At 32.6% G+C, this 23258-nt stretch overlaps 1 protein-coding gene and 1 long non-coding RNA gene across 6 annotated transcripts in view; one reads left to right on the forward strand and one right to left on the reverse strand.

Annotated features, from left to right (window-relative positions):
* LOC126733819 (uncharacterized) overlaps positions 1 to 23258 on the reverse strand; it is a 308547-nt gene that overhangs the window by 219278 nt on the left and 66011 nt on the right. The gene's annotated exons all lie outside the window — the stretch shown is intronic.
* Positions 13719 to 23258, forward strand: part of LOC126733808 (centrosome-associated protein 350-like) — a 176318-nt gene continuing 166778 nt past the window's right edge. For 3 of the 5 annotated variants that reach the window (XM_050437216.1, XM_050437220.1, XM_050437219.1), the window contains exon 1: positions 13756 to 14005. The gene's annotated coding sequence lies outside the window, so the exon portion shown is untranslated. Of the gene's footprint in view, positions 14006 to 23258 lie in introns of all 5 variants that reach the window. The other 2 variants (XM_050437217.1, XM_050437218.1) reach the window with 2 other exon arrangements.

The raw sequence follows: 23258 nt of genomic DNA on the forward strand, positions 1-23258 counted from the left end.
TTTTACAAATATTTTTATAGTTGCCAATAATTAATAATAAATAAATTTTCGTACAAGTATGTGAATGTATACAATAAAATATGTATATATAATAAAACTATAATTCTCATTTTATTCCATTTATCCCGCTTTGTCTCAATAAAAATATGTTCACTTAATACAATATACAATACACAACACAATATAATATCCAATAATGTTATTCTTAACATTCTAACAAAGTAAGTTATAATTCAAATTCAAATATATTTATTGTCTAACAGGAATCTAATCCTAATCACTAAGATAATATATGAAAATATAAATGATTACAATTCATATATCATGAAAAATAATAATAATCATATATAAAAATATAACTAATAGGGAATCATAAAATATGTTCAAGAAGAAAAAAATATATATAAGAGGCATATTAACTAAATAGGCTTATGATATTATTTGACAATAATTTTTCAAAATGACGAGAAGATATATTAAAAAGATCGACATCCAGACTCAAATGGACCGAGTTAAACCAAGAGCATACTAAAAAACTATTTGCTAAATTTGTGCTATGTGTTTGTAAGTAAAAAATGTTTTGTTTTCTAGTATTAATGTAAAGCACAACAAAGTGTAGAGGTGCTAGCAATTCCGGGCAGTTAATACGACCATTACACAATTTGAAAAGGAAAAGGAAACCTGCACAAATGGTTTCCTGATGAAGGGTCAAGGGAAAGCATATTGAATCTGCTGAGTAACAAGTGCTGATCGTATCCTTGTTTCGGATAAATTCCATCAGTTTTAAAAGCGACATGTTTCAGAAATTTACGTTGAACAAATTCAAGTCTAACAATGTGAACAGTATAGTTTGGATACCAGAGTGGAGCCGCATAAACTAATCGCGATTTTATTAGAGAATGAATGAATGAATGAATCATCGCTTTATTGTCAAAAAATTGTACAATTTGTAGACAGAGCTGATAACTAAAGTAAAACACAAAAACAAACAAAACACACAAAAATAAAATAAAACAAATATACAAACTTATACAAATCAATAATTGTATGTGGTCAAAAGTATGAATACATAAACAAACCACTACAAAGCTACAGCTACATAAAACAGTACATATAAAAACAATAAATCAGTCTGTGTGTGTGAAGTTAAAAATTTTTAAAGTATTAAAAAAATCGTTTACCGAGTAAAAGGCTCTCTCCAGTAGGAATGATAATACATTCCAAATGCAATACTGTCCAGATTCCACAGCAAATCTTTCTTACGATCTTGCTTATTGTCGAAATGCCGAGGAGATAAATGTAATGCAAATCCGTGAAAGTAAAACCACTTACCATATCTGGGAAAAAAAAGAAAAATAACAATATTAAAATAAAAATTTTTTATTTTAATATAGGTACATAGTTTATAATTATTCTTGTTTTAATGATTTATTTATATTTTTTAGGTTAGCACGTTCAAAAAGACTGGACGCAAGTAAGGGACTCGTACCGAAAATCAATTGCAAAAACAAAGTTAAAATCAGGAGCAGGGGTGTCAAAATCAAAATTCTACATCTACGTATCGCAGTTGCAGTTCCTATCCAAAATATTTGAAGAAAGAGAAACTGAGGACACTCTCGCAAAATGTGATTAATCCTTCTAAAGATGTAGATGATTTGAATGCTACTGATGAAAATGACCTACAATTAATTCCAAGCGTACCAGGTGATAATCCAACAGGTCCAGCAGCTAAAAAACCTCAGTCGACTCTTAAAAAATCTATAGCAAAAAAGCGCAAAATGTATTCTTTGGAACTTGAAATGCTTGCAACCCTAAAAGAATAACCAAACCGGCATATTTAATTTTTTAAAGGATTACTCCCATCTTTAAGTGATTTTGATGAAATGAACACGCTTGATTTCCAGATGGAGGTGCTAAAAATCATAATGAAAATTAGAAAGCGAAAGCATTTTCTTCCTTCTACATCCAATATACCATCTGCCTCACCATCTAGTACTCCACCGCTGCCCTCTCCATGTGGTACTGCACCAATTCTCCCCAATCAATTACATGTATCTGGTGCTATTGGTGCGAGTACTATATTTACAGTTCTTGTAATAATGAGAGTCCAAATTAGGCTTACAATAAATTGTAAACAAGTAAAAAAATTACCTATAACAATTTTTTTTAAGTCGTTTCTTTGTTTATTAAAATCTAATTAAAATTCGGTTTTCCTTTTATTTTATATTGTTTGTTTTTATTGTAATATCTTACCTCAAAGTAGCTGCCAACATCTCAATCGATTGAATGCATTCCCTCATAAACGTCTTTTAATGTTGAAGTTGGTCTTGAAGTTTCGCATGTAATTCATCAAATGATTTTACCGACATTCTAAAGTAGTTGGAAGACTTTTCCTCGTGCTCCCTTAACAGGTTGGCTGCCACCATGTTATGGATAAAATCCTTTGCTCTAGCCGAAAGATTTTTTTTTTGCTTAAAAGACTTAGTCAGCAGTGCATTTAACAGTATTTTCATAAAGATTTTCACAAAAATGCTAGATTTTTAAAATTTTTGATTGAGAATCACCATCTGTCTCACGTGGCTGGATCATATCAATTTGTCAATATAGCCGCGAGAAGGGGCTATTTGTAATGCATTTATGAGCTTGTCTCTTAGCCTAGATCACAGAAAACCACAGAAAACAGACCAAGTTTTTCCTCTTTGTGTTCTGTGGCCTAGATCAGTACCAATTCGTTTGTTATTGAGTCTGCATAAAGTGTGGTTTTTTTCACACACGTGTTTCGAAATGAACCGCAGATCGTATGAGCAAGAGCAAAAAAGTCTCGCATCATAAGGCATATTATAACCTGGATGACTTTTTTAATGATAGGTTTTAACCTTGGACATGTTGGAAAGTTTTGTTTCTCCTTTTTTCTTCTCTAGTTTTGTCAACAAGTTTACCTTTATTTAGTAATTGATTGTTTTATTTAGTTATCTTTAATTCAAGTATGTTCAAAAAGTTTTGTCTTCTTGTGGTTAAATTTGTTCATTGTTTCGTCAATTTTTGAAATTGTATTTTTGTTTTGTTTTTTTAGCTTGTAGGATGCTTGTACACAAGATTATTTTTACGTAATATAGCACATTTACTTTCTTTCTTTATTTCTGTCTCTCTTTCATTATGACAGGTAAGATGTGTGAATAAGCTTTTTTTATAGTGAGTAACTTTTGAATGTTTGTTGTATTTTTAGAGTGCATTATCCGATGAAAATGACATCGACCTTCAGAATGATCCATTTGAGGAATCATCTGACGAATATTTACCGTCAATTTCATCCGAAAGCTCCAGTGAGGAATATGAAAGCCCGCAACCGAAAAAGCAGAAATTCTCTGTCAGAACGTCGATGGATGAGCCAAGACATCAAAAGTCAAAAATTATGTTTTCTGATATGGGGCAAGCTGAAAGTGACCAAGCTGCTACAAATGATCTTACTTGGAATGATGTGTCTGGAATTCACCTCAAGACTTTTACATTTTCAGAAGAACATTCAGGTATAAAGCCAGAGATATATGAAAAATATTTTGACAAGAAACCATTTGAATTTTACAAGATGTTTTTAACTCAAGATATTTTGATGATGATCGTAGAAGAAACCAACAGATATGCGATACAAATAAAAAGTAAAGAGACAAGCCGGAAAGCTAGAATAAATGACTGGCAGGATACAAATATTGAAGAAATGCAAATATTCATAAGAATACTATTTTGGATGGGTCTGGTAAGGTTTCCATCTATCGAATCTTACTGATCTAAAAAGAGTATTTACTATAATAGAGTAAAGAAGTTAATGTCAAGAAATCGTTTTCAGATTCTTTTAAAAGCTTGGCATTTCAGCAATAATGAAGAAGTATCAGAGGATCGATTGCAAAAGATAAATTCTCTAGTAACGAAACTTCTTAAAAATTTTCAAGATCCAATTATTCCAACCGAGCACATTTGTATAGATGAGACCCTGGTTCCATTTCAAGGGCGCTAAGGATTTTTATGCAGTTTATCAAAAACAAACGCCACAAGTTTGAAATCAAGCTATACAAATTATGTTTAGACAAGGGTTACACTTACAATGTTCAAGTTTACTGCGGCAAAGATAAAGTTGACGAGCTACCTGCTTTAGAAAAAGTTGTGTTGTCATTAGCAGATGCATTATTAGAAAAAGGTCGCACCATTTACACAGACAACTTTTACACAAGCATGTCATTAGCACACAATTTACTCAACAAAAAACTCACTTGGTTGGCACGCTCCGAACTAATCAAAAGCTAAATCCAAGGCATGTGATATAAAATAAATTAAAAGTGGGGGAAACAATAGCATCTGAAAGTAACACAGGTGTTATTGTGCAGAAGTAAAGAAACAAACGAGACGTTTTGACTTTAAGCACAAAACACAAAGATGAAATGAAAACAGTGACCTATAAAAGAAGAGAGGGGGCAAAGCCTATAGTAATTCTTGATTACAACAAAAGCAAGTCATTCATTGATATTTCTGACCAAATGAAGGCATATGCATCATCATTGCGTAGAGGTGTGAAATGGAACAGAAAGCTATCTATCATCGAACTCCTGATTGGTGCAGCTACCGTAAACACCTTTATCTTACACCAGGAAGTAGCCAATGAAAAAATGTCAATAATTAGATTTAAAGAGGAAATTTGTATGGACCTCTTAAATATTACAGAAATTCAACCAAATTTTGAAATTCTTCAAGATAATCGCCAGCACACCTTGATCAATGAAGGAACTAGTAAACGAAGAAAATGTGTTTTATGTTATGAGCAATTGCAGCAAAAATATGATCGAGCTTATGCCAAAAAAAGACCCCGCGAACCAGATATAAATGCGAGAAGAAATGCACGAATGAATGTGAGAAGTATTATTAGTTATGTACACAATTATGCCACCCTATATATAATATTTGCTTATGTATATGCTTACTCAGTTATATTGTATTTCATGCTTTATTTGCATTATTTAGTCTATATAATCACTTGTAATATTAAGTTAAGGTAATCTTCGTTCTTGCTTAGAGTACACTGTATCGCGGCTTGTCAAAATAAAAGTTTTTTAAAACGTTATTAACGTGACAGAAAACATAACTGGCGCAGTCGGTAGGATCAGGGCAGTTTTCGATTGAGATTTGCACGTCATCGAGACGATCAATCGTAAAAACGTGAGTTTTAACTCTTCGGTCCTGATACGAACGTGGAAGCTGAGCTCAAACCTTATCAGAATCGCTCTGAGACGAGAGATCAGTGGAAACACCATTTGGCAGTACGTACACAGCACCTTAGCAACGCGGGGATTCATCTGATTGGAAAAAGGTAAGTGCAAATTTCCTTTCAAACCCTTTCCCTTACTTTGGATTGAGCGAGTGGAAAGTTAGTTTTAAGATTATTGTTATTAAAAAATTTTATTGAAACACATATTTGAAAAACTTATTTTGAATTTATCTTTATCAATTGAATATTATTGAAATTACCATTGAACTTTCTTTTGAGCAAATCCTATTGGAATATACTCTCTCTTTATCGTAAAGGAAGAAAGATTCAAACAATTTAGTAGTAAAATTAATTTTAGAATTGAGTTTATGTTATTTAATTAATAACATTATTTTTATTTTACTCTATGAGTGAACCAAACGTTGACGCATTAGCTGAAGAATTTTTCAGAACTCTCAAATTACAACAACAAAATTCGCATTTAGAAAAAATCACTGAACAGTCCGAGTTATCTAATACAATGACTACTACACGATCAAATTCTATAAATTACACTCTTTTAAAAATGTATGTTGATACAATTCACCCTTACAATGGTGATTCTAATACTCTTAACAATTTCATTTCTGCCGCAGATTTTCTATTTGAAACATATGATAACCAAGAAGATCCTATTTTAAAAAATTACCTTATTAGAACTATTAGAATGAAATTAATTGACCGTGCACTAATATTAGTAGGTTGCCGTATGGAATTATTATCCTGGGCACATATTAGAACTGCTTTATTAGATTGTTTTGGCGATAAGCGTAGTATAGAATGCCTTGAACAAGATTTGTTTGTAGCTATCCCAAATAAGAATGAACAACCGTTAGATTTTGCAAAAAGACTACAAGTATTGCGTAGTGCTTTAGCTCAAAAAATTAATAGTTTTGATGATAATATTATGACAGCTGAAACAAAACTTATTCATCTTAGACAATACGATACTATATGTTTAAGAACATTTATAAGAGGATTAAACAACCCCTTACAAAGTATTATCCGATTAAAAAACCCAGATTGCATAGAAACCGCAATGACAATGATATCAGAGGAAGAAAACTTCCATTATACACAAAATTTATACAAACCATTTATACCAATAAACCATAACAAACAACCAACATTAATGCACAAACCACCAGCATATTCACAGAATAACTCGCAACACAAAAATCATAATAATAATATACAATATCCAAATCAAAATAATTTTAGAACCCCAAATAATAATTTTTATCAACAACATAACTATAGACAGAATTTTATTCCACCTAGTTATCAGAATTTCAATCAAAATTCAAATTTCCCACGAAGTCCAGTTCCAATACAACCTAGGCCAATGCCTCAGAGACCTCTTCCAACTAATCGACAAGTTTTCGGTACCTCAAAGAATGTTTTCAAACCCACAGGTCGAACACCCCTTGATAAACCTGAGCCAATGTCAACCAGAACATCTTATACAATGCCAACAAATTCTAACATTTACCCCAATAATCATTTTAAGCCATCTGGCCCAAGAAATTTCATTTCGCAAGAACTTTTCCAAATGGAAAATAAAAATCTAGAAGAAAATGTCACAACCAATTACCACCCCAGTGAAGATAATGATGATTATTATGGAAATAATACTGAAAATCCTTATCAGTTAAATTCTTACCAAACAAATAGAAATGACCCCTGTACATCAACAGATTAGAACGATTTTGAATATGAACCAGAACATTCTTATGATGAGAATACATTCCCTATGCCAGACCAACAAATAGAAAATGAAAATTTTCCTATTACCAACCCTTCAAAAACCCTAACATAACAGACGAAGTAAATACACAAGTCACTAATAGCCTTCCTTATATCGAAATTCAAAACCCACCAATTAAACTGTTAATAGATACTGGCTGTTATCCATCAATATTACGACCCTCCATAGCTGAAAAATATTTTCCTGACAAAATCTATCAATTTTCATCGATATTAAAAACCGGAGTTGGAGAAAAAGAAGTTCTCTACAAAGCCAATATTCCAGCTTTTGCAGAACTGCAAACAAACGATTCGATTGATTTTATACTCCATGATTTTCATAACTATTATGACGGTATTTTAGGCCTTCGAGAATTAACTAAATTTATGTTTAACATTGACCTATATCACAAAAGGCTGATAAAGTCAGACGGTATTACAACCTTGTCATTCAGATATCGCGAGCCTGACTCAACATTTAAAATCACGGTCAACGCCCACGAAATCCTAAGCACAAAGGTACCCGTAACAACACATGATACTATTGACATAATTATACCTGAAGGAACAATAAATGACTCTTTATACATACCAGAAACGCTCTGCACAGCAGAAAATGGTTTTGCACGTGTTGATATTCCGAATAGCACAGATGAAAATATTACTGTTGAATTAATGAGTCCAATTGACTGTAAAATTTTACCAGATTATCATAAAGATAATTTCGAATTTTTTCATTTAGACAATTTAATTAATTCAAACCCAGAAATATCCCATAATAATTACACTACATCTAATAAGAATCTCGATATTACCCAATTTATAAGACATGACCATCTTAATAAAGAGGAAAAATCAAAAGTTTTAAAATTAATCAGAGAATTCTCAGACATTTTTCATAAAGAAACTGACATTTACAAACAAAATCAAACACGAAATTAAAACACATGATGAAATCCCAATACACTCAAAATCATACAGATACCCTTTCATACACAAGGAAGAAGTCCAAAAGCAAATCAACAAAATGCTGAAAGATGGAATTATAAGACCCAGCCAAAGCCCATGGAGTAGTCCAATATGGATAGTAAGTAAAAAACCTGACGCAAGTGGAAAACAAAAATGGCGAATTGTCAATGACTACAGAGGAGTCAACTCTAAAACAATTGACGACAGATACCCTCTGTCAAACATCAATGATATACTAGACAAACTAGGAAGGTGTACATACTTTTCCACAATTGATTTATCATCAGGATTCCACCAAATAGAAATGGCACCAAACTCTATTGAGAAAACAGCGTTCACAGTGGAAAATGGCCATTATGAATACGTAAGAATGCCAAGGAAAAACCTGTTTAGTCTACATGGATGACATTATTGTCTTTTCAGCAAGCCTAGAAGAGCACATAAAAAACTTGCACCATGTTTTCCAAAGATTACGAACAGCAAGATTGAAAATTCAACTTGATAAATCTGAATTCCTAAGAACAGAAGTTGAATTCCTGGGACATGTGATAACAAAAGACGGAGTTAAGCCGAACCCTAGAAAAATAGAAGCGATCCAGAAATTCCCGATCCCGAGAACACCAAAGGAAATAAAATCATTCCTAGGACTCTTAGGTTACTACAGACGCTTTATAAATGGATTTGCGAAATTAACAAAACCATTCACGAAATGCCTAAAGAAAGGAGCAGTAATAAAACACACCCCTGAATACATACAAGCCTTTGAAACATGTAAAAATTTGCTATGTAACGATCCTATACTACAATACCCAGACTTTAGAAAACCCTTCGTCTTAACCACAGATGCCTCAAGTATAGCAATAGGAGCCATATGAAGTCAAGGAAAAATAGGACAAGATCTTCCAATTGCATACGCATCTAGAACGTTAAACCAAGCTGAATGTAATTATTCGACCATAGAAAAGGAACTTTTAGCCATAGTATGGGCTACAAAACATTTCAGACCTTATCTATTTGGCAGAAAATTTATAATCGTCACAGACCATAAACCTCTGCAATACCTCTTCAACCTAAAAGAGCCAAACTCTAGATTGGTACGATGGAGACTAAAATTGGAAGAATTCGACTATGAAGTCCAATACAAAAAAGGAACCCAGAATACAAATGCTGATGCTCTATCCAGAATAGAGATTAACATGATGGAAAATGATTCTATACTTGGAAGCCCTGGAGACATCATTGAAGAAATTGATCAATACATTGCAAATGAAAACGCTACTTTAGATGATTTAGATCAATTACCAGATCTATTTAACCCTGCTTTAGACCTAGAACCAAAATCGAATAAAATCAAAATTCTTTCTGATATACAAATATTACCCCCTCGTGACCAACGTCCACAAAATGGAGATACAATTCACTCAGCAATAGATGACCCAATATTAAATATACCTATAACAGAAAATTGTTTAAATACTTACAATCATCAAGTTCTAATTACCCACAATACAAATAAACAATATTGTGCCTTTAAAACAAAACATTTTGAGAACAAAATTAGATATCACTTAACTTTGACTAGCAACTATGTAAACGAAATCGTATACTTTTTCCGAGAATATATCGATCCTAAAGTTGTACACTGCATGTATATTCAACAATCTGAAATTGACAATTTAGGAAATAAAATAGGAGTAATCTTATCCAAAACATTTAAACATAACTCTTACAAATTAGTAATCTCCAATACATTCTTAAACGATATAGTAAATGTAGAAATGCAAATGAATTTAATAAAAAACCATCACGAGAAAACTTGCCACCGAGGTATTAATGAATGTATGATGTCACTGAAAAAATTATATTACTGGCCCAATATGAAATTAGACCTCACACAGTATATAAACAATTGTGACATATGTCAACAAGCCAAGTATGACCGCCATCCTCCAAAAATAGAATTTTCATTAACACCTCGAGAACCTCTAGAATCCATCCACATGGACACTTTCCAAATTTCTAACGTAAAATTCCTAACAATAATAGATGTTTTTTCACGTTACGCCCAAGCTTACCCCTTAGAACCTAGTTGCAACGCAATTACAGTTCTAGATAATTTAGCAATTTTTATAAGTCATCATGGACTACCTCATCAGATTACCTGTGATAATGGCACAGAATTTAAAACTTCCCTATTAATTGATTTTTGTAAACTTCACAAAATAAAAATTCATTTCACTACTACCGGAAATTCAAATAGCAATAGTCCTATCGAAAGAGTCCATTCAAGCTTAATTGATCACATTAGAGTTTTAAAACTTAAATTCCCAAATGCGACAATGAAACAACTAATGATTTATGCGATTACAGGTTACAACCTCTCTGTACATAGTGTTACTAAACAAAAACCCTTTGATGTCTTAAATGGACGTCCAAACGCTTTAGACCCTTTTGACCTTACAGATGAGATCATATTAAATAAATATGTTAATGATCGTAAAGACCGATTAAAAATTATCTATGACGAAATCTATAATCAATCTCTTAATACTAAATTACGTTTAAATGAAAAACAGAATAAAAATAGAGAAGCCCCTATAGATATCCCATCAGGATCAAAAATCGATGTAACAGATAAATCCGCTTCGAGAACTAAAGATAAAGCGCGTAAGAAAATAGAATACGTTCAAGAAGATATCGGTAATAAAATCATTACTAAAAACAAGAAAGTTGTACATAAATCTATGATACAAAAACCTAAAAAACACTTTCTTTTCCCTAGAAATAATGAACCTCCTGACACTTCGGAAAAGCTTCGCAGTTCTCCTACAAGTATTATCGACAACAGTGATAGCGACTAATCCTATCATAACCCCAATCAAATCCCCTTTATTCCAATTTCATTTAGGAAATGCGAGAATTATTGAAAGTAAACATACTTTCCTCCATTATGTAGAAGTTAAACCATTAGTTATAGCTTACTAAACTAGAATATAATTTTAGAATTTTAATTGCTGCTTGTAATGAAACAAATATTATTAACGCTTTGCTTTTACATCATATTAACACATTAGATATGCTTAAACATGCTAGCTACTTTAATAATGAAATTAAAACTAAACTTAATAATATTAAACCACATAGCCGTGAAAAACGAGGCTTAGTAAATATATTAGGTAAAACGTCAAAATGGCTTTTTGGTACATTAGACTCCGATGATGGAGAAAGATATAACAAAGCAATTGAAGAATTACGCTATAGTCAAAATACATATAAAAAAGAAATAAATATGCAAATGTCATTAACAAAAGATTTAACTAACAGTTACAATAACACCATACATACTTTAAGTAAAAATCAAAACTCTTTAAAAAATCATGTTGACCTTGTCAAAAAGCAAATGAATAAAACAATTAATGATCTTTCCATATATTTAAAACTTCAAAATACTATAAGTCAATTAATTATAAATTGCCAGAGTTTTATTACTTTCCTAGATAATTTAGAAGATGCGATAATGTTTGCTAAACTCAATACCTTACATAGTACCGTAGTTTTAGCTATTCAATTAGAACAAATAATTTTGAATCTAACTACCCTTTATGGTGAGGAAAGACTAATATCATTTAGCGACTTAAATTATTATTACCAATTAACAGGACTTCAAGTAAGTTTTTCAAATGATAAAATAATTTTTGCTATTCATTTTCCTATACTTATAAAAGAAACTTTCGAACTTTTCCACTTGTTTGCTATTCCAACAAACCAAACCATTATAATTCCCAAACTTCCTTACCTTATAATTGGCACTGATCTACACCAATATCAAGAAGAGGCCTGCCCATTGATTGAAGACCTATACGTCTGTCAAAATGCCCTAGGACCCCAAGTGGATGACTGTACTACGTCCCTCATAAGAAAAGCAGAAAACCTAAACTGCAAGCTGCTTAAAGTTAACGTAACTACCCCTATTATCCATCCCATAAATCAGCAATACGTTCTAGCTATTCCTGCTAGCACCAAAATAAAAGCACAACAAACGTGCCAAAACAAGCAAATATTCTTTATTGATACACCTAGTTTAATAGAAATACCATATAAATGCGGAATAAGCTTGCTAGGATCACAATTCTGGAATCAAGAGGATATCCTGAGATCCAACCCTTTTCATCTACCGGATGTAAGATTCAATGACTTGGAAATGCAGCTGCCAGAGGAAACAATCCAACTAGATTCAATCGACTTCAACCACATCAGATCGTTAGCAGAACGCTCCAATATCTTGAAACCCCTTCCAGAGGTAGAAGAAAGAATTCACCCTGCAGCCTGGAGCTTTAGTATAACCCTTGGAACCATACTAGCCATATGCTGTATATTCTTCGCTATCTACACACTTATCCAAAAGAAAAGGTCTAATGAAGAGGAACTAGAACTTCAAGACAAAGAAGAAGCTGAAGAAAAAGATGCTACCCCTGGTACCTCGAAAAACAACACACCATCCCTGTTGTTTTCGGCTTAGGCGGGAGGAGTTATGTACACAATTATGCCACCCTATATATAATATTTGCTTATGTATATGCTTACTCAGTTATATTGTATTTCATGCTTTATTTGCATTATTTAGTCTATATAATCACTTGTAATATTAAGTTAAGGTAATCTTCGTTCTTGCTTAGAGTACACTGTATCGCGGCTTGTCAAAATAAAAGTTTTTTAAAACGTTATTAACGTGACAGAAAACATAACTTATTGCTTGGCCTGTTTCTTTCAGGTACAACATAAGTGTTCTAAATAGCTTGTGTGTATTCCAAACATTTTTGTTATGATTTTATTATCACAGATTTTTTTTTAATTTTAAGTAAACAGAACCATACTTTATTATAAAATACGTTTGTTTTATTTTTTTGTAGTTTTGTGATACTCTTAAATAAAAACACTGCAAAAAAATATAGTTCTTTTTACATAATATAAAAAAGTAAATAAATCATCGTGAAGCGACTTGTGATTCTCACATCTACCATCTACAGGCCAATTATAGTATATATATGTTCCATCCAGCCGTTCGTATCAGCGCCAATAAGGTTTAAATGGCAATGGGAATCGCATGCCGCTTCTCGCGGCGTCTATAATTCTTCCATGCTTGAGAATCATGGGGTACTTCACGCGGCTATAACAACCCATTTTCTGAGAATCACGTTATGATGCTCATGGCAGTTAACCTGTTAACTTTGGAAAAATTGTGTAAACGGCTCCAAATTTTAGTTGTCATGTAATAAGAGGATGCTTCCAATAAACTCTTTTATTCCTTCTTCGTTTTTTAAATCTTCTATAAAGAAGAAACATGGCGTTTACTAAACAACTGAAATTTAAACCAAGTCAGAACCGTATATGTATGAAGGATTTCAATCGTTTTCTTAACAATTCCAAAACGAACCGAACTGAATGGATTCGTATACGTGTGAAACCACCCTAATACAAAACAAAATAAGTAACTCGTTAGCTAATATACATGGAAACACACAAGTTTGAAAAATTAGGGCGGCATTTTTCATGGGGCACCGGCGACATTTTTATTAAGTCCGGCACTGCCTGTGTCAGGACCAATCAGAGCCGGTGTCCTAAATCGCCAGCATAAGCCAACCATGAGTTTAGATAGAAATCTTGTATGACGCCGCCCCTGTATGCAAACGTCAATGTCAATATGTTAACTGTCACCTTGGAATTTTTGTATTTCCAAAAAACAAAAATATTTTAAAAATCCGTTAAATGTTGAAAATAAAAAATCTTTGTTACATTTTGCCGTTTTTATTTAATTTAGAATTAGTGTTCATTGTGGTGCTCATAATAATTATTAATAGGTAATTAAAATGTTGAATAACCAGTTGTAAATGCTGAATTGCATAAATAACATATTTTCCTTCTGATTCCCAGTGTAAAAAGTTTAAATATCCTGTTTTTCATTCTGGAGCTATTATTTATAATTGAATAAATACTTAGGTAAGTGTATTATAGATTTAAGAATTAAATATACATAGGTTTCCCACTCTTAGTTCCTCTTTTAAATTATTATTTTGGTCTGGTAGAGTGGGACAATTTATTATTGCCCCATTTGATCATAAAATTTTTTATAGTATTTTGTATTTTATCATTGATATTTTGTTCCTAAGAAAAAAGTTTCTAAATGAAAATTTCCTAAGTGGTTTAATCCCCAACTGCAAAAGCTTACTCTAGCAAAAAAGCAGGCTCACATGATTTTTAAGGATACTGATGATCATTTGGATTACTTAAAGTGTAAAACCTTTTTGATTCATTCATTGTTACAAAGAATATGCTACTCGTTGTGAGTCTACCTTGTTGATTAACAGAAACATCCAACAGTTCTGGAAATTTACAAGAGATTTATTCTTTTGGCCCAGTTTCTTTTGCTGATTTGAAAATTCTGACTTCTTCTATATACAAAGAGATCACAAAGTAACAGTAATAGTAAAAACATATAAGGGCTCTGATCATGATGGAGTACCTCCAGCTTTGTTACAGTGTTGCAGTTTTATAATCTCTCGAACTTTAATGAATAACATAATGAATAAAGAAGGCAGAGTTAACATTTTGTTTGAAAAGTTCTTTACATAAATCCCTCATTCCAATTTTGCAAATGTATCTGATAGCCCTTTTTTACAACAAAAAAACGCTCAAAAAATTGGTCACAACATGCACCGCAGAAACATAATCCATACCTTAGATTTGATTCAATTAATGCAAAATAAGTATTTTTGGCGACACTAAACTCAACCTCCTGGGACACCACCTTAAGAGCATAACAATTTGATACTAGTTAATTGCTTAGTAGCCTAATATGGCTTTCAAATTTTAATTTTTGTTTAGGCCTATTGCCAAAAATTTATTTTCACTCAAATTTTTTGAAGCACCTGCATCCAAGGATACTTTACTTAAACTGCATTTAAAATTTATAATATTGATTTTGGCAATATTTAGAGTTAATTAACCATTACTTGCCTATGGTATATTGGTATGTATTCTAGCAATCTAGAACAGCTAAGGACTAGTCAAAACTATATTCTTAAAGTTATTTTTAAAAAAGCAAGACTGTTTCCAACCTCTCACCATTACTCTAGTGAAACCTGCAGTATTCGTGCACTGTACGTATTGTCTCTTTGTAAATTTACTTATTTAAAAGATTGGATTAAAACAAATTTTATACAACACAAACACAACACTAGGCAAAACAATAACACTTAAAAATACCTTCATCAAAAAGAAATCTCAATCTTAGATTTGCCACCTATTTAGCACCCAAATTTTACAACCTAATTCCACTAGATATCAGGAATTTAAAAAACAAAAAACTTTTTAATAAAAATGTCAAACAATTCATTTGTAATAACTTAAGTCTTTTTTTGAAGTTTCTCTAATACATCAATAAGTATGTAGTTTACTATTTTTCGTGTAAAATAATTAAACTGTTTTGATTTTTACATATTATATAGATGCCAATTTTGATCCAATTCGTTATACAATATTTATTTATTGCACACACAGGTATGCTTACCTAGGTGCAATTTAAACCTGTAAGAATTTATAATAATAATAATGTTTACCAATATGTAAATATTGATTTGTAAATTTCTTGAATAAAGAATAATAATAATAATTTATTACAGTCACACCATTTTTTTTTATCACAGCAATGTCCCTATTTATTCTTTCATTTTCATTGAGTCAATTTACCTTTGATCTTTAGACTTGCTATGTCATTTATATACAGTAAAAACAGAAGCTTTATGTGCAAGCTCCCAGATATAAAGACTCCAAAAATGAAAAAATGACATCCAATGTTTCTTTGTTCTCCTGAAACCCAAACTGCTCACTCACAATTATTGATAATCATTTTTTGCATCAGATATGATACCATGCTACTTTTTACTAATTTTTCAATAATTTTGGACAGGTTTGAAAGCAATGCTATGAGTCTGGAATTACTCTTGCTATCTTAAGACATTCTAGAAATATGCCTGTAGAAACAGACTAATGCAGCATCAGAAATATTTAAGAGGTTTCTTTTCTTTTTATTAAGGCTGTCTTTTTTTAATTTCTCTTAAAGTTGAGTTCAGTGCTACAAGATCAGCAGGTAAGAAAAATAATAAATTTGACTCAGCTTGGTAATCAAAGTATTGATGAAAATCACAAAAATTTTGAATTTTACTTGCTATGCTCCTACCAATAGTACAGTAAAATTCATTCAATTGATCAAATAAAATTCAAATACTGTAAACTTACACTTAGGGAAAATTAGAATGTGTCGACGTAGTATTCATCCAGTGAATAGTAAAATTTTTTGGTCAAAAGTATTTTCAATTTATGTTTAAAAGTGTGAATACATGTTGCCTCCCTGATTCCACCTGGTAAACGATTAAAAATTTTGATTCCCTCATAGAAAATAGATTTTTTAGTTAATGTGGAGGAGGGGATTGGAAGATTTAGTTCATTCACTTGACGCGTTAAGTATCTTGGATTTGGGGTTATAAATTTAAAGCGATTTGCAAAAAGTAAGCAGGCCACTTCCTGAATGTAGAGGGAGAAGACAGTGTGTATGCCCAGCCTAATAAATAATGGGCGACAGGAATCTCTTGGTTTAGCCCCACAGATGTAACGTACAGCACACTCTGTAAAACAAGCAGCATTTGTAGACAGTAAGCAGCTGCATTACCCCAGAAGCAAATGGCATACCTAAGGTGGGATTCAATTAATGAAAAATATACAGATCTTCCAAACTCCATGCCAAGCTCCAGGGTAGCCACTCTGACTGCAAAACAACCTGCAGACACCTTTTTGCAAATACCGAGGATATGCTCTTCAAATCTGAGTTCTCTGTCAATGAATATACCCAAAAATTTTGTATTATCAAACTGCTGAATTAGAAAAAGGCATGTGGTCTAGAGCACACTTAAAACACAATAATTTGGTTTTTTGAGGATTTTCAAGCAAGCTTGATTCAAACCAGAGATTTACTGCCTGAAGATCAGTTGCTAATGTAGTTCGCAGAGTATCTGTGTCTGGGCTGTGCCAAAGAAGTGTGGTATCATCGCCAATAGAGTAAATTTCCCCCGTACATTAAGATTGGTAAGATCATTTATGTATAGGAAAAAAGTATAGGTCCCAAAACTGAACTCTGAGGAACTCCCAAGGATGGCAATCAGAGTAGTTAGATCCTACAAGCACTCGTTGTTGCCGATCTTGCAGATAGGAAGCATACCAAGAAGATGAAACTCCCCGAAATCTATAATGATGAAGCTTCCACAGCAGAATCCTGTGGCAGACACGCCGCCGAAACTCCACCAGCATTTATCTGGGAGTAAAGCTCATGAAAAACATTAAACATGGCATCATTGGTACTAGTATTTTCACGGAAGCCAAATTGAAGTCTGGTGAGGATGTTTTTGGACTTTAAAAAGGACATTATTCGATTTTTAACCAGTTTTTCGATTACCTTTGATAGCGTAGACAAGAGAGAGATGGGACGAAAGTTGGAAGGATTATCAAGAGCTCCACCCTTGTGAATTGGGATAACTTTAGCTGATTTTAGGCAAGATGGAAATATCCCCTTGCTCCAAGAAAGGTTAATTGCGTCAACTAATGCCTTTAGCGCCGTGTCTTCGCCTAAGTATGAAACATTCCTTTGCTTCCCTCTCAGTTCATTGATCACTTTCCAAGTTTCTCTCTGAATTACCTAATCTTTTTTTGAGATAATTATTTTTAGCTTTTTTAATAATCCACTCTATGCTCTATACGTGTTAAAATAATTAACAAAACTGTTGTTATTTATAAAAAATTTGTGGATATAGTGCAGTGATCTGAGATTTCTTGCAGATACTTTTATTCCCTTAGTAATCCAATTCTTTGCAGATTTTTTCTTTAACATCCTTACTGGAAATGCATTATTGAAGATCTCACATAACATTTTGTGAAAGGATTCTAAGGGATCGGGAATAGTCATAATGCTCTGCAAGTCGCACAAGCAACTTAGTTCCAAGAATCTTCTATAATTTGTCCTACTATAAATTCTACCCTTCTTTCCGCCAACTATGCTAGACTTACAAGCTATATTAAAATGACATGTCACAGCTTCATGATCAGAAAGTCCCCAATTTATAACATTACACTCAAAATTGTCATTTTCAATGTTGGTACACACATAATCAATTTGAGTTGCAAAATGAGAAGTTACCCTGGTTGAACCACAAGATTTTAAAAGGCAAAGAAGTAAGTTGGTATTATTATTTGTAAACTCTAATGAGTTGACATTAAAATCTCCACACAAAACAATTTTGGAGCAAAAATCTAAGCTACATAATAATACTTCCAATTCAAACAAAAAGTCATTTATATCAAAGTCAAGTCAAAGTCAAAATATACTTTATTTGCTAAGTTTACAAACTTGCGCTAAAAGCTTCCTAATCCTAGAATTTATAATACTAGTATTTATTTGGTTATACAGAATACAGGACAAAAACAAAATTCAGAATCGATTTTGATTGTACAGGGTGGCCAAATAAGAATGCAAGGTACTGTATCTGAGAAACTATTCATCGTAGAAGCTTGCGATAAAAAAATTTATTACTAAAATGGCCAAGAGAATGACCTGGAAAATATTTTCAAGTTTCTAAAATGGCCGCTAGGGGGCGCAACTGCAATCTTGAATCTAGAAAACTGATGTTTCTGTAAATTTTGCTGAATTAACCTAACAAAAAAATAGCTGATTATTAAAGTAGAGACTAATCCGAACCTTTTTTATTGGAATAGTTTTGCTGTATCTCTCAAAATAAAGTGGTGGGGGTGTTCAAAAGTTGGCTTAAAACACACCCTGTATACTAAAAACGCCTTAGCCGATTTTATCAAACTTGGGCTAGTTGAAAAGAGCTATTATTAAGCTACGAATATTATTATATTTCATGTTTTTTTAGTTTTACATCTCGCCGCTAGAGGGCTCTTTTCGGCTTTCTGACACAAATGACTAATTTTCTCAAAAAACTTAAATGCGTTGATATGATTTTTTTTTCATAGAAAAATAGCTAAATGATGTCTAAATAATCTTGCGAAAACCGCAACTCGATATCTTGTTCCTAACCTAAAATATAGGCCAAAGAATATTTTATACCCTTAAATTTTAATTTTTTTATACTAATTATTTTGGAATTTTTTAAAATTCACTACTTTTGAAAACAAAATTTACCATTTTTGAAAATATTACCTAATATCGCTAAAAGGTAAGTATTAATAATGCTTATATCAAAAATCAGACCTATTTTATGTTATATATTCACTATGGATATAATATGAAAAAAATAATTATTAGAAAGCAGGCCATGGAATGCAACAAAACAAATGTCTACTCAAATTATAAACATTCCTCAAATTGTCAATAGTAAGTTGTCAAAAGTTTTACGTTACTTGAACATTTTTTGTTTTTGCAAAATGCGTTTTACGAACGATTAAGCTGTTGATACGCTTGCGGTTTATTTTGAATGTCTTCAAAATGCTGCAGTAGCAAAAAGAGTTTATGCTGCTCGATATCCAAGTCCTTGCGATATTAGATTTTTTCCCCGATTAGTGGCGAACTTACGAGCCAATGGTAGTTTTCGGCCTAGGTTTCAACGGCCAAGAATTAGAAGAAATGTGGACAATATTAACAGCGTACTGGGATATATTGAAGGAAATCCTCATGTTAGCACAAGAGCATTATCCCTTGAATTAGGCATATCAAGAACAACGATTCAAAATATTTTGAAGGACAATAGGTAAATTCTAATAGCCATCGCCATATATGGATTTATTTAAGTTCAGCTTTTTTTTTTAATATAGAATGCACCCATATCATGTTAATTTACATCAGGCATTGGAAGAAGCAGACTTTGACCGTAGATTGGACTATTGCCATTGGATATTAGGCATGATACGCGAGGACAGAGATTTTTTATTTAAAATTCTTTGGACCGATGAAGCCACATTTAATAGTGACGGTAGAGTCAACCTGCATAACATGCATTATTGGTCTGCAGAAAATCCGCATTGGTTGCGTGAAGTTCAGCACCAAGGGCGCCGGAGTTTAACTGTGTGGTGTGGTATACTTGGAGGCAACATTATTGGACCATATTTTTTTGAGCAATCTCTAAATGGCAATGTTTTTTTCGACTTTTTGGTAAATCAATTACCATTGTTGCTGGAAGATGTGCCACTGGAAGTCCGGCAAAATTTGTTTTTGCAGTTGGATGGTTGTCCAGCACATTTTGCTAGGAATGTGCGAGAGCATATTAATAACATTTTTCAACAGCGGTGGATTGGAAGAGGAAGCCTGTTTCCATGGCCTCCGCGATCCCCAGACTTAACCTGTCTTGATTTCTATTTATGGGGGCGGTTAAAGGACATTGTATTTCAGACTCAGCCTACGACTAGAGAAGATATGAAAAACCGCATTCGTAATGCAATACATACCATACCGAGAGCCGAAATTGAAGCTGCAGTTCTATCTACCCATGAGAAGCTTCAGCAATGCATAGAGCGTGATGGTCAGCATTTCGAGCATTTACGAGGGCATTAAAACCCTTTCTTTTTAAAATCGGTCCTTTATAGGGCCACAACTTACATTATAAAAGAAATTCGAAATAAATTATTTTGTAGTTTTTATAAATATTAAGGGATTTCCATATAAAATTTTCTTTGGCCTAAATTTTAGGTTAGGATAAAGATATTAAGATGCGGTTTTCGCAAGCATATTTAGGCGTCATTAAGCTATTTTTTTGTATAAAAAAATTTATACCATTGCATTTAAGTTTTTCGAGAAAATTAGTCATTTGTGTCAGAAAGCCGAAAAAAGCCCTCTAGCGGCGAGATATAAAACTAAAAAAACATGAAATATAATAATATTCGTAGCTTAATAATAGCTCTTTTCAACTAGCGCAAGTTTGATAAAATCGGCTAAGGCGTTTTTAGTATACAGGGTGTGTTTTAAGCCAACTTTTGAACACCCCCCATTACTTTATTTTTAGAGGTACAGCAAAACTATTCAAATAAAAAGGGTTCAGATTAGTCCCTACTTTAATAATCAGCTATTTTTTTGTTAGGTTAATTCAACAAAATTTACAGAAACATCAGTTTTCTAGATTCAAGATTGCAATTGCGCCCCCTAGCGGCCATTTTAGAAACTTGAAAATATTTTCCAGGTCATTCTCTTGGCCATTTTAGTAATAAATTTTTTTATCGCAAGCTTCTACGATGAATAGTTTCCCAGATACAGTACCTCGCATTCTTATTTGGCCACCCTGTACATAGAAGCCTATTTTATATAATCAAAGAAAAAAACAAAAAAGAAGAAAAGAAAAGGCAAGAACCAAGAATACAAAGATAAAACAAGAATTTAAAAAAATCTGATCGACAATATATAATTAATTTTAAATATTAAAATGAGTCGTTAAAATACACTTCAATGCTGTAGTAAGCTTTTGGTAAGATTAATTTCTTTAGTTCCCTCCTAAACTTTTTAAGGTCTGTAACAGTCCTAATCGAAAAAGGAACATGATTAAATATTTTACGACTAATAAATGTAAGAGAGTTTCTCGTAAGTGAGGAGGTGGGGATTGGAAGAGATAAGTTGCCTACTTGACAAGTATTATGACTGGTGCAGGATGGTCGACTTACGGACTTATGTATGAGTGTTGCAGTTTCCAATATAAAGAGTGAGAAAACTGTTAGAATTCTTTTAGCTACAAAAAGAGGTTTACAAGAGACTCTCAGACCAACACCACACAGATACCTTAATGCTTTTTTCTGAATAGTAAAAATTATGTTAAGGAATCCCTTGGAGCACAAACCCCAAAATGGCAACCCATAACGGATATGATAGTCTATTCAGGCGAAATAAACTGAACCAGCAAACAACCCCTCCAACTCATGCCTGGCAACCCTGACTGCAAAAGAACCAGAAGAAAGTTTAATGAAGAGGCCGAGAAATCGACAATAATCCCCACCATGTAGTGGGCTCTGCTCATCAAACAAAAAACCCTCTAAAATAAAATAGGACCTAACACTGACCCTTGAAGTACACCACATTTAAGGTGTGCTATCCCTGACGAAAATCCAGATGCAACCACCCTCTGGGTGCGACCAGACAGGTATGACTTCAACTATGCTAGAACTAGGAGATCTGTATAAACATATTACATATATTAGCAGTGTTGCTGTAAATGATAGATAGTTCAAACACCTTGTCTTCATTTTAATACTCAAACTTACTTACTTTAATAAATTTTATAGTATCAACTAATTTTGAATGTGACCTCCATGTGACATATTTTTGCGACAGTACTTGTCCATTATAAAATAATTTTCTAAGTGCATTGGTTCGGATGACTTTAACCAGTGCTCACACAGTAACACAAAACCTGGATATTCTAGGCTCCCTAAAAATATAAGAAGTTCATCGATTTTGTTTTTTACAGATTGAACATTTAAAAGTACTTTTCTTTTCTCTAAAAAAGGATGTTGATTGTTTCCACAAACATATTTGACACAAGAGCTTTTAAGATCGAATGACTTCCGTGAATGAGGAATATTGTGTTGTGTTGAGTGTTGAGCTGGGAATAAAGATGTTTTGAGCAATATTTTGCCGTGTCATCTCCTATTAGAATAAGCTTTTTCTTGTTAATCACTGTATTAGGGCAAGAATTTATTAAATTTTGGTTGTCATTAATTTGTACTTAGAAGTTGGCATGTGCTGGATGATTTTGTAAATTGGATAATTTATTGGCATAGTAGTCCTTTTCAACAGTAAAAGTCTCGACTGTTACAAAGGCTCTTTGACTTGACATGATTTTTTAACTTGTCTTTGAATGACATCCCTATTTCCATTATATTTTTTTCTGGTGATGTTTGCATGCCTGTATGAATAATGTATTGATTTTCAGTTTGTAAAAGAACATCTTGTAAATGTGTGCCGTAAATGTGTTTACATACAAATTTACAGCATTTGTGACGCAAGTTCTGTATTTTTTTTTTTAGTTTTTGGTTGAAAAAGGAAAAAGGTTGAATTTGAACCATTTCGGTATTTTTGCGAACTGTGATTTCAGTGTTTTAGTAAATACTTGTGACGCACCATGGGAACAGGCGATTTAAGCCGATCTTTTACAAGTAAATACCGATATTGTCATAACAATATATCAAGGGACAACCGTCATCATAA

Source organism: Anthonomus grandis, chromosome 3 (genome assembly GCF_022605725.1).
Source record: "Anthonomus grandis grandis chromosome 3, icAntGran1.3, whole genome shotgun sequence".
Taxonomy (NCBI): Eukaryota; Metazoa; Arthropoda; class Insecta; order Coleoptera; family Curculionidae; genus Anthonomus; species Anthonomus grandis.